Source organism: Podarcis muralis, chromosome 5, assembly GCF_964188315.1.
Source record: "Podarcis muralis chromosome 5, rPodMur119.hap1.1, whole genome shotgun sequence".
Taxonomy (NCBI): domain Eukaryota; kingdom Metazoa; phylum Chordata; class Lepidosauria; order Squamata; family Lacertidae; genus Podarcis; species Podarcis muralis.
This window is the reverse complement of record NC_135659.1, coordinates 45,109,779-45,123,032: the sequence shown is the minus strand read 5'-3', so window position 1 is coordinate 45,123,032 and position 13,254 is coordinate 45,109,779.

The window sequence follows — 13,254 nt, the reverse complement described above, 5'->3', positions numbered from 1 at the left end:
TTTATGTGTGATTGTGTGAGAGTAGGAGAGGTACACATCAGTAACCAGAAAAGGAGAGACGTACAGTGGTACCTCGGATTATGAACTTAATCCATTCCGGAAGTCCATTCTTAAACCGAAACCGTTCTTAAACCAAGGCGCGCTTTCCCTAATGAGGCCTCCTGCTGCTGGTGCCCTTCCACCATTCAGATTCTGTTCTCAGACTGAGGTAAAGTTGGCAAACTGGGACACTATTTCCGGTTTTGCGGAGTTCGTAAACCAAATCGTTCTTAAACAGGACTGTTCTTAAACCAAGGTACCACTGTATATGTGAAATAGGTATATGAGTGAGCGAGGAGAGATTCACGTGTGTCTGTGGTGAGTGTGCATGAGAGTGAGAATGGTGTGGCCACCTTGCATATTTTCTGGAGACTGGGCAATGCTCCCTGTTGTTGTAGGACAGCAATAGCATCATTGTAGGCATGTATCAATATTGTGCTATCACCACAATTAGGACCAGCTGACTTCCCATGGTAAGCATGAGGTTGTCCAGGGGAGGGGAGGGAGCAGCAATGACTGCACTCTCTCTAGTTTTGTGTTATGCCACAACCTTCTGGCAGCCATGTTATGTTATACCATGCCCTCCAAGACAGCCATTTTATGGCTGGCACCCACAAGACTTTCTCAAAATGTGCCTGCTGGTCCAAAAAGGTTGGCAACCCTTGTTACAGTATATTAAAATGAAGCACTGTAGCAAAACAGTATAACTAAGCAATAAACCAAAAGAACCAGAGGAGAACAACAGTCAGAGGGACATTTTTAAAATGTATTTTGAAATAATAGTTTTCAATTCCCACTGAAAAGCAGGCAATTTTGTGTGTGCAGATAATATTCCATAATCTGGGAACCATGATAGAAACGATCCTTTCTCTTGTCCTCAGCAACATAACTCTTGCCAGAAGAGCCTCAGTTGAACGTAGTTCTGAAGGAGGCTCATATGAGAGGTGGTGGGAGATTCATGAGATAGCCTGTCCCCAAACAATTTAGGCAGTGGTGGCTGGAGCCCATTGAGACTGGTGGGAGCCCAGACAATAGGCAGCATAAGTGCCAAGGACAGGCAGAACAGACTGGTTTTGTCCTTGTCCATCTCCCTGCTGAGTTCTACAAGGGCAATACTGAGACTAAGGAGAAGGAAGCTGGCAGGCTGGACTGGCAAGGAAGGAAAGCAGGAAGGGATGACAGAGAGACTGGGGTTGGTGAGGCCCTTAATGGACCTGCCTCCGCTGAGTTTAGGGCTTTAAAGACTAATGCCAGCACCTTGAATTGATCCTGGAAGCAAACTGGCAGCCAGCTGAAGTTAACGTAAACCTGCCATCCCATGGGCCATTCATGCAATCACCTGTACTAAATGTGTACATGATGTGCACATGATGTGGAGCAGCCTATGACAAAAGCGCCAGAAGCTTGGGATTTGTGCCCACTCCTTAAGTCCTTCCCATCTCCAGCTTCTCTTTGTTGCAGGATCACCTTCTGTTCTAGCCCGCAGGAGTCAGAGACATGGCGGGAGGAGAAAGTTCAGCCGAAGAGACTCCCAGGTAAGGAAGGCCTTGCAGAGAAACGTGTTCTGTTTGGCTTTGTATGTGCTTGACAGGCACTGACGGGAGGAGGGTGAGCCATGAGGCAGGCAGATGTTTGAGCAACATCTTGTGTTAAGAATCCTGTTTCCCAAAGCAGGATGTCATTAGGCATGTTTTCCCATTTTCCCCAACAGCTTTCTGACAGGAGGAACAATCTGACAGATAATTCATGGTGGCAACAACAATTTCAAAAAAAGCAGGCCAATTAAAGAAGCAGCCACAATACGGAAAGCCTCCCTTGGCTTTCTTTGGCGGGGAGAGGAGCAGAGCCCCTCTTTGGGGCAGGCTGTAGTCAGGCTGCCAAGATGGTGAATTTCCTGTTCCCATTGTTTCATGAATCTTTACCATTTACCCTCTTTTGCGGTTAAGCTGCAGACACTGGAAAAAGCAGGAGCCCTGCTGATCACAGCTGAGTGAGAGTCACATAAACAGTCCTGCAAGGCAAGGCCACCTCCTCTGATGTTCACAACCACCCACATTTCTATGCCTTTCAGGCAGAGCTGGCAGCAGGCTTTGTTGGCATGGTTGGGCTCTTGCCAAAGTCCATAACCCTCCTGGGGCTCCAGAGCTGACTCTCAAAGCCTCCTGCCCCTTCTGCTGTTCCCAGAGCCAGTGTGGTGTAGTGGTTTAGAGCAGTAGTCTTGTAATCTGGTGAACCGGGTTCGCTTCCCTGCTCCTCCATGTGCAGCTGCTGGGTGACCTTGGGCCAGTCACACTTCTCTGAAGTCTCTCAGCCCCACTCACCTCACAGAGTGTTTGTTGTGGGGGAGGAAGGGAAAGGAGATTGTTAGCCGCTTTGAGACTCCTTCGGGTAGTGATAAAGCGGGATATCAAATCAAAACTCTTCTTCTTCTTCCTTCTCCAGACATGCAAACAATGATCAGGATGAGGAGATGGAATCTCCTCCTTTCGTATTTTTCTTCTGAGTGGTTGTAGGCTCAGAGGTAGAGGGCAGGGGAGTGGCCACTGGTAAGAAGGAAATGGGAGGACAGACTGGGAACCTCATACTGGGAGGACAGGGATGGGACCACTCAGGTCTTCCAGCCCAAGTGCCCCTCAAAACTTGGAGCTGGCATTGCAGTACACAGAGATATTCCCCAAAAAGCAGACTGTGATCCCACACCTTGCCTGTGATGTTGCCAGTGAAATAGTACTCTGGAAATCCTGTTTTTCTTTATATGGCAGTTACTTTGAGATGAAAATTAACACTTACAACCTCTTTGACTGAGCACATTGTGTCTATTTGAATCCTTACAAATGTTGGAAATCTCTCGTGTTTTCACATTTTTTGCAAAGAGGATCTCAGTGCTTCCATGCAAGAGAAAACTCTAGCTGCAGTGAAATACTCAGCATTAAAGCTACAATATTTAACTCCGTCCTTGAGAAAATGAAACTCCCCATCATTCCGCCTCATTCTGAAGCTCAGGCACGTAGCAAGTAGTGAATGAAACACACTTTGCACTAATGTGATCTGTATCTATAGGTAGGGCTTATAGCATCAAAAGGCACTATTTCCCCACTTGATTTCTTGCACTCATTATTTTATTTTATTATAAAAGGGGGATGCAAATTAAATACACTTGTCCGGTGTACCCTTTGACTGGATTTATCGCTTTTCCTCCTTGCAATAAATTAGACGGCCACTAGATGTCTCTGCATGCTACGCTCACAGAGTGACTGGCTGTGGTGTCTCTTCTGTGTCATGGAGAAGAGAAGACAAAGCTGGACCCTGGGCTGCGTGGAAGCCTGTTTGCTTGCGCCTGAAGCTCGCAGAGTGATTCCATATGCCACAGCTTATAAAACGGGGCTGCCAACTCTTGAGGGTGTGAAGCGAAAAGAACAGCAAACCACGGGGCATGCACAGATCATGTAGTGTTGTTGAAGATGGCCAAGACTCTCCATCTACAGATGCCACAGGGGGATTCATGAGCTGCTGTGAAGCCAGACTGTCTCCTGGCCAAGCACAAGCACCTGGCATAATGGGGTATATACTCTGTCACAGGTGCCCTAGCAGGACCCACCTGCCACGAACCCCGTGGAGATGTCATGGAGAAGGTGGTCAGATGACGAGCAAGAGGAGAGTAGGGAGTTAGAGTGTTTGACCTAGGGGAAGGTCCTAGTGCAGGCTTCCTCAACCTCGGCCCTCCAGATGTTTTGAGACTACAATTCCCATCATCCCTGACCACTGTTCCTGCTAGCTAGGAATCATGGGAGTTGTAGGCCAAAAAACATCTGGAGGGTCGAGGTTGAGGAAGCCTGTCCTAGTGGGTTGGGGCATGGGCCTTTTGTTAGGAGGGGGGCAGGCCTTTTGTTGGGGGGGGCAGAACCTCAGTTAGCTATGTATTTTTATTGATTTGGGGGAGCAGCTGTCCCTCCCTGCCCCCCCCCCTGGCTACACCCATGGGTTGGGGCATGGGGATCTAGGATCCTGAGAGGCGCATGACCTGGAAGGTGGAGGCCTGAACCCAGGATAAGTGTGGGTTGTCTGTCTCCATGCTATGATATACATCAAGTGCAATATCAGGGAGCACTGGTGCCTCCCCTATCATTGAGGAGGGAGGCACTTAGGGACAAATCTGACAGCAAGTTGACTCCCCCTCTGCCTCCATGGATGTGGCTGCAGGAACAGACTTTGCACTTGCTTGCTTGCCCAGTCGCAAAATTCCAGATGCCAACTGCATGAGCGGCTGCCCTGCTCTTCAAAAGGGGAGCACAGGGTGTGTGCCAGTTGTTGGAACAAAGTCTTAGCTTATGCCTAGCCACGCATTGTAGAGCTGTGTACCTGTGTGATCAGTAGACCCATGTTGGGCTGTTGTACTGAATTCCTGAATGCAACTGTTAAAGCTCCAAACCTGGGTAATAGTTTGAGTTTCGAGTCTGACGGGGGGGAGCCGCTGCCTCATTCCGTGGTTCTGGGCTTACCTGGCATTGGTGCTGCAATGGCATTGCTCAGCTCCTGGCAATGACAGCCACCACCTTTGCATGGAGTCACTGAAAATAACATACAAAAATGCATCGCCATTTGGAAAATTTCTTAGCAAAAAATGAGTATATTAGGAGGGATTGGCATCCAAGTGCCAATGAATCTCCTTGAGGAGTTTGCAAATTGATGTGGAAATCTTGCAAGTTTGTTTCCTTTTTCTTAACACCGTTAATACAGTTGCGACTTGACTTCGAGGAGCAACTCATAGAACGTGGTGTGGTAGCCTTTTTTGAGGTTTTAAAAGACTTTGGTGATTTTTGAAGCTTTTCCAAAACTTTCCCGACACCGTGCTTCGCAAGACGAAAAAAATCGCAAGACGACAAAACTCACGGAACGAATTAATTTCGTCTTGCGAGGCACCACTGTAAAATGGGGGGAAAAGAGAGAATCCAAAATGGAGAGATTCGCCCATTCCTACCACCACAGGTTAGGCCCATGAGTGAGCAGGTAAGGGGGAAATGGTGGGTGCCCAGTGCCCCACCTCATCCCTGTCCTGTTCACAAGTGAGCAATCCTACCTGGCAGCACCCCTGCATGGTGTGGGAGACCAGGAAAAGTGAGAGTTGCTGCCAGGGAGGGCACCAAGGCAAGGCCACACAGGAACACAAACTGCGCACTTCATTGCTGGTGAAGCTGCCGCCGTTTGCGAGGGCATCCTTTCACAAGTGACCGGAAGAGCACATCAAGCATGAAATGCAAATGTCAGTCCATCTTCTAGTATGAACCTCAACTGAACGGAGAATGAATCTGTAGCACACATTACACCAGCGCGCTAAAGTGCCACCCTGCCAGCCGGGAAGCTAAGCAGTGTTTCATAATGACACTTGTGGAAATGACCTAAAATCTGCCAGCTTTGGATTTGTGAACAGCAAGGAAATAAGCATATATCTTGTGCATCACTGTATCAAGGCTGCTTTGCCCAAATGCAATACTGTAATATACAATACTTGCAGCATGGAGGCTGGTTCTTCTGAGAGCAGCCCTACTGAAATCAATGGACGTTTGGTTGTCATGTCCATTAATTTCAATGGGTCTACCTGAGTAGGATGAGCATAGGATGCAACCCACTATCATAGAACCACTGAATTATGGAGTTGAAAGGGACCCCCTTGGGTCATCTAGTCCAACCCTCTGCACTGCAGGAACCACAGCTAAAGAATCCCTGGCAGATGGCCATCTGACCTCTGTTAAAAAGCCTCCAGTGAAGGAGAGTCCACCACCTTCTGAGGTGGTCCACTCCACTGTCGAACAGCTCTTACCACCAGAAGGTTCTTCCTAACTTTTAGTGGGATTCTCCTTTCTTGTAATTTGAATCCATTGGTTTGAGTCCTTTCCTTTAGGGCAGCAGAAATTAAGTTTGCTCCATCTTCACTGTGACAGCTCTTTAGATATGGAAGATGGCTACCATATCTCCTCTCAGCCTCCACTCTTCCAGGCTAAACATACCCAGCTCTGTCACAAGGCTTGGTTCCCAGACCCTTAAACATTTTGGTAGCCCTCCAGTACACACGTTCCAGCTTGTCAACATCCTTCTGAAACTGTGGCACACAGAACTGGACACAGTACTCCAGGTGTGGCGTGCCCAAGGCAGAATAGAGTGGTACTATTGCTTCCCTTGATCTGGACACCATACTTTTCTTGATGCAGCCTTGAATTATCAGTCATCTCAAATTCTGTTAAGTAGCGTGATGAGATTAAAATAATTGATTTAAAGTGGGAGATCAGTGGGGAGAGTGGACCTTGGGGGCACCAGAGGAGGCCTTTGTGAGTGCACCTGTGCCCACAGGCACCACGTTGGTGACCTCTGAATCAGTGAACATCCGTTGTCTGATGGTTGTTGCCACGCTTTTCCCCACTAACATGCCGCCATGTTCTTTGGTTTATTATGGGCACCTCCACACACCTGCTTATTGTGAAGCCAATCCTGCCTGCAACTTTTCCGCAGTGTCCCTACGACATTGTTGTTGTCATCAAAATACCATTCCGTTCATCTCCCCTCATTTAATCTAGGCAGGCTATTTTAGACTACCTGGGGCTACACTGTATAAGGAAGAGCCTGATAAATAATATAAAAAACTCTGCGTGCAAAGTGTGCCTATCCACAGTTCAAAGTGAAATTAAATGTACATCACTAGTTTTCTGTTAGAATTGCTGCCAGTAATCCATAACATAATCTGCCTTTGAACTTTGGGGGGGGGGGGGGAAGGATCAAAATGATCTAAATTTGGCTTAATCTCTCCTTGATTAGTAAGAGCTGTTTTGGCTAAGAAGCCCGTTATGTTGGGATAGGTGCCCTAAAGCCCGCAGGCTATATCCAGTCAAAGTCATACTTCTAATGGAAGATGAGATCTTGGGGGAACACAGCTGATCTTATTGCTAAGGTGATGCTGCAAAGGAGTTTGGGCTTCTGTGTACACTGAGTACTCCCCCTTCAATTTTAAAAGGCAATGGCCATCTTTTTCTGCACTTCCTCTAAATGGGCTTTACTTCTGACATCTAAACCTGCTGCAAACCCCCACCCCCTGCCTAACCTGGCCTCTCTCTTGTGCATTCAGCAGCAGGTTGGTGGTACAGCAATCAGCAGGTGAAGTTTACATAACATGGAGATAAACATTACTACCTGCTAATGTTTGCACATCAAGCTTCTCTTGAATTTAAAGAGACAGTGACAGTCGACAGCTGCAAAGCAGGCAACCTCCCTCCTGCTTGAAGGAAGTATGTACACATATGCTCATACCAACGTGTGTATGTCTTCGGAAGGATTTAGTATTCACACATAGGAACAGAGGAAGCTGCTTTATACTGAGTCAGAAGAACATGGGTCTATCTAGTTCAGTATTGTTTGCAGTGACTTGCAGTGACTAGCAGAGGAGTGGTGGGAGGCACCAGCTAGACAATCCCCAAGGGAAGAAGGCTCAAAGACCGGGGATTGGTGGTGGGACACAATGAATGGTCAGAGGGCGAGAGGGAGAAGACTGGGAGGGGAAGTGTTGGAAGCTGAAGAGGGAGCAGGGTTTAGTGAGCAGGGAGAGTCTGCGGCAGAGAGCAGTCCAGAAGCAGGAGAGGAGGGAGGCCAAGAGGCAGAGTGGAGACAGGCTGGTGAAGAAGCGCAGAGGTCTCCTGCTCCTACTGCGACAAGCTCCGCTCCCTGCTGGTTTCCCAGGACCAGGAGAGGCATGAAGCAGCATGCCGGCATAGTCTCAGATTGCTTGGGAAAGATCCAGGAGAGGACACTTAGCTGTGGGAAAGCAGGGACCTTCAGTCTCCACAACTGCCTCATAGGGGCAAGACCTACCAAGAAGAGTTGCTGTGCTCATTTGACCTGGCACTCCAGAGCTGACCTTGCTTCTTCTAATAAAGCTAACTTCACTTTCTCTGTGTGATTTATTGCTGGCCCAATGCTGACACCAGGGTTCCAGATAGGGTACTATGTGGAGATGCCAGGGACTTAACTTCTGCATGCAAAGCAGATGTCCTACCACTAAGCCATAGCCCTCCCTTGCACCTGTACAAATAAAGCCTGTAATGATATTTCAAGCCTTCCGAAGCTGCTCTTTATATTTTCTGCAGACCTTTTCCTTTCCTTCCTATTGCATATAAATGTCCTAGGTGTCACATTTTCATCTTAATGACTTAGGTTATTATAGTACAGCCCTGAAAGAAGCAAAGAAAAATTAACACAGACTTCATAGACATTCTTGACATCATGAGGGCTAGAGTTCTTGGTTTTTTTTTTTTTTTTAAGGCTATAAAGCAGACAATTGGTAGAGGATGACTAAGCCTTATGGGCCAAATAAACATCGGTAAGGCTGGAAGATCTACACCTCTGGTTATAAGTGAGCGGGGACCTTGTTTTTATGGCTAGGTTAGTGAGGAAACCTGTAACTCATAAAACATTCCAGGAATAGAAGACTGTGTGTGACTCACAGCTATCAGGGCTCCCAAACATGCCTGGCCATCGAGAAATGGAAGCTATAATAGAATAACCACTAGAGAGAGTTCCTTGCACCCACACATCTCTCTCACAAACCTCATGCTAGCAATGACCTACCCAGTGGTGCTTACATTCACCCACACAGTATGTACACTGAAAAAGACAATGGCTGCATTGAGCTGTAAATCTTTATCCTATAAGGACCAAACCACCTGCAATGCAGGGTCTCCACCTGCAAAACATGACTTAGGCTATGATTGGTCCAAAGGAGCCAGGAGTCACACAAACCAAGGTGGGATCAAGAGCCCTTAAAAAGTGAGTGGTCCTGTGCAGTCTTTGTCCCCTCCCTTCCACTGGAGTCCATAACTGACCTTCGGGGAAACCTGCAACTGGCTATCCTTGCTGTTTTGAGGAGACCAGAACACTGAATTGTACAGCTGCGGATCAGTCGCGTTTGAACCACAGAGCTCCTTTTGCTTCCATGCTCTTTTGTCCATTTGCCTTCTTCCCTTCTATCCTTAATAAGGCTTTGCATAATTTGATTGCTGGAGTGTGTGTTTGCCAAGCTCAAGGATTCTAGGAATCTCCCAAAAGTCTAGATTGCTTGGAGTATAGGATTGCATTGTTAAAAGACCAGCAAGTTGCAATAGGAGAGATAGAAAGCTGAGGGGCTGGATTTATGCCCTAGATAAACTGTGAGGGACCCGGCTGGAAAATGGAGAACGTGTCGTCCCTAGGATCTTGGGGCTCTTATATTTCCTTGAGCACCCCAGATTTCTTCTTATGGAGCGGGGAACAGCTGTGAGATCATAGGGAAGTGGTGGCAGCTGTTACTGGGTAGTTAAGATGCAATGAGCCTACTTCGCCAGGCCATTGTGCAAGGAAGAGTATGCAAAGCTTTCCTGAGCTTCTGTCACAGGGGGTGCCAGTATTACCAGGATGCTTGGGGGAAAGTCATGTGTCTTAAATTCACTTTAAATGTGACCAGTCTCAGTTTGTTGGATAACACAAATGTGAGAACATGGGAGGATTAAACAGGAGGAATAGACTGCCTAAGCAATTTCTCCACCTACCTCTTTCCTCCTATAGCCCTTCCTCCTCCTGGGCATTTTCTCCCCAGCTTCTTAAAGTCCAAACTGCTAGTGGAGTGGGGTGAGGTTAGGATTAAGCCATCCCACTTTTTCCTGCTGATTCTTCCCCTGCAAATAACCCCATATTTCCCAGAAAACACAGGATTTGGGAAGCCTCTGTTTATTGTGTAATGTATTCCCAGCCTCAGTTACTCCAAATCTCCGTCTAGACTTCAGATCGGAATTGTCTACCCTGGCTAGCAATGGGTATCCAAGCAGAGGTCTTTCCCAGCTCTGCTGTCTGAGATTCTTTAATCAGAATTGCTAGGGATAGAATCTGGGGGTTTTGCATGCAAAACACGTACTGCACTGCTGAGTTATGGCGTCTCCCTTGGAATGTGTAATGCAATAATAGATAAAAGGGTACCTCCAAGCACCTGCAGAAAGCATTTCCTTCGCCACCAAGTAGCCATATGCACACCCTTCTATTGTTTAATAAATAACCCTTTTAAAAATATGCTGCCAGGATTGCCCCCCTTTTCGGCAGTACTTTTCTGTGCCTTTAACACCGCATGACAAGCAAACATTAAGCAGGCACTGGATCCATCAGCATGTTGATACGGTGACAGCAGCCATGATGCTATGGGCAGCTTAGAGGCCTTGCCATAAAAAAGCAAGCACCCCCCCCCATACAACCCATATAAAATCTGGGCTCCAAAGAGAGATCCCCCCCGCCCAAACCACCCCCAAACACTGGGAAGGAATATTTTGACACTCTCATTTATCATATAGCACTTGTATAGCCTGAGGCGAAGCTCATTTAGTCAGAAGTAAATACGCGAAGGACCAAAACCTTAGTGTGTGGGAAGAGCGTTATGATCCTCACTGCCTTCGTCATGTGAGAGTTGTTGTTAAGTTGTCCTCTTTTGTAAGTAGGGAATGCAGCCTACCATAGCCTTCCAATGAGCTTCTTGTTTGAGTTAAGATTTGAATACAGGCCCCAGCTTTCCCCACTGATCTCATTAGTTCTGCGCAGCCTAATTGAAAGTCTTGTTCATATACTTGCATTCCTCACTCTTTAATTTTCTTGAAGACACAGAAAGCAAAGGGAGTACACAGCTAAAATAATTTGAAACCATCACACATATATTCTGTTCTAGGTATCATTTTCTTAGACTGCCAACAACCTCGACCGGTCTAGTAAATCTTATTTCTTAAATACAACACTCTGTTGTAGAGTTTATTGTTGCTATTATTGCTCTGAATTAGTTGTTTTCATATGAGTTTCTTGGATCATAGGAACCTACCGTATCCTGACTCAGACCATTGGCCCAATCTTGGCCCATCTTGTCTACACTGACAAGATGTTGTTGGCCTACAACTCCCATCAGCCTTGACCATTGGTCATGCTGGCTAGGGCTGATGGAAGTTGGAGTCCAGCAATACCCTGCTTTAGTCTACCAGCCACTACTAAGGAAGAAAGGCATGCTACAAATTCAGCTCATGTGGATAGTTTTGCAGGGCGTGGGTTCAATAAACAGGAAGCAAAATAGTAATCAGACAACACAAAAGCAGCTGAATTTATTCCAGTGTTTTTAAGAATCCAGCCATCCGGTTGCCATCATCCTGCCTCATGCTAACTTGTTTTGAATGCCACAAAGCCTCAATATATGGTGCCATTCCAGCAGTGGTTTTCTAGTGCGTGTGGACACTCTGACACGTGGCTAGCTTGTACATACATATTCATCGCTACAAGGCTCTTATAAGGTCTTCTAGGTAGGAGGCGCCTTATAAATTTAGAAGGAAACTTCAGCTATTAGCCTCCTAAGTAAGGGTAGCGAGGTGAATTACTGTCGATTATCCTGACAATATTACGGTGGCATTTTGGAAGAGGAGTTCCCTTGGGGTTAAGAATATGAGGCCTACATTCATTAAGAGAGAAGGTGTGTGTGTGTGTGTGTGTGTGTGTGTGTGTTTTAAAAAGGGGACCTGGGCAGGAATGCCTGTGGAATGTTTAAAGACAGGGAGAAAATGGATCCCAAACCTTCCTGGTGGAAATGAGAGGCTCGAACACTTCAGTGCAAGAACCAGCAAACGACCAATCACGGAGGAAGTGCAAAGAGACTCCTCTTTACTCAGGAGGCACTGAGTGGATGAGCCGGATAGATCGTTAATAGCTAGTAATCGCAGACACAGCTGAGAACATAGGCCAGAGCAAGCCCGACAAGCACTTACAAGAAGGAAACATGACAAGATGCAAACATTGAGTAGGAAAGGGGAGCAGCGTTGCACAGCCTCCGCCTGTCCTGAAATGTAACTCGTGTTTAAAATTACATTAATCATCCTGTCTGCGGTTAGAGCACCTGGCTAGAAGGTCAGAGATGGACAGTAGCAGGTCCTCATGCAGGGTAAATTGCTCTATTGACACTGGAGGAGCCACACGGTGGGAAAATGCTGCTCATCATCATGTTCCGATGAGAAGAGGTCTTGCTAAATTAAACTGACAATGGCCATGTCAGGGAGTTGATATTGGTACCTCCCTGGATGCATGGCGGTTCAGATAACTGGCAATTTTAGTTCTTGTACCATAACCTTAATAGTTACACATTTGAAATACTCTGCACAGGGTCAGAGGCACTCTGTAGCCAGCCTGCTGCTGGTGTAATGGAAAACAGTTTCGGCAGATGATAAGGGGGTGTTCAGGTTGGTGTTCCTGGCATGAGGTTTTGGGTTGAAAACAGTACTAGTGTAAGTGCATCTGAAATTAAGCACTTAAGAGGACAGGAACCTGGGATATAGGGCAGTGTACACAACCCAATTTCTACCTTTGGTTGCATACAGAAAAACTGGATCTGAATCATCTGTTGGTGCCACGAAGTCCCTGTCTGGAAGCACCCATAGTTGCCTGTCTGTCGAACTCCCGTGGTGTCATATTGTGTCTTCTCATTCCTGCCCACCCCAAATGTAATTAGTGGGGATCCCCTCTTGCCCCACTTATTGTGGAATAAGTCTGTCCAGTGTAGACTGCCAAAGTGCTGCTGAAGCTTTTCAGAGTTAATGGCATTTCAGCTAGTACGTTCAGCTAGTCCTTGTCCGTTTATTTAACTGGCAATCAATTAGTTAGTTCCTGTGCTTTTTAGAGTACAGTTGCTCTTGTTTGCAATGCCAGATGCCAAATCGTTGACATATATGATATATTAGATGAGGGTGGGGGCTGACTCTTCCCCCCCATTGTCCCACAATTCTTCAGTAGGCTGTAACTAACAACCAAAGGAGGAGTCTGTTGAAGGTGAGCAAAACGCATGAAGGAGGTGTGATTAGGACACTCATCACTACAATCTCCATAGTACTGGGTGATTAGCTGCTGTGCACATTTGATTTTCAACATGTTGCATCTTCTTACGCAACCAGATGAAGTGTGGGACAGGACTGCGTGATCCTGACTAATGCACTTTTTGTCAAATTAAATAGCACGTGTGAACGTGGACACTATGCACGCGTCGCTGCAATTATACAACCAGCAAGTACTGACAGACATATTCTGATGTCGCTGCGTAGTTGCCCCTGCAGAAGAAGGTTAATTATATCTTTTAAGTTGCCTCAGTTGTCAGCCCTTGATACTAGTCCCAAGCTGACAGTTATATACATAGCA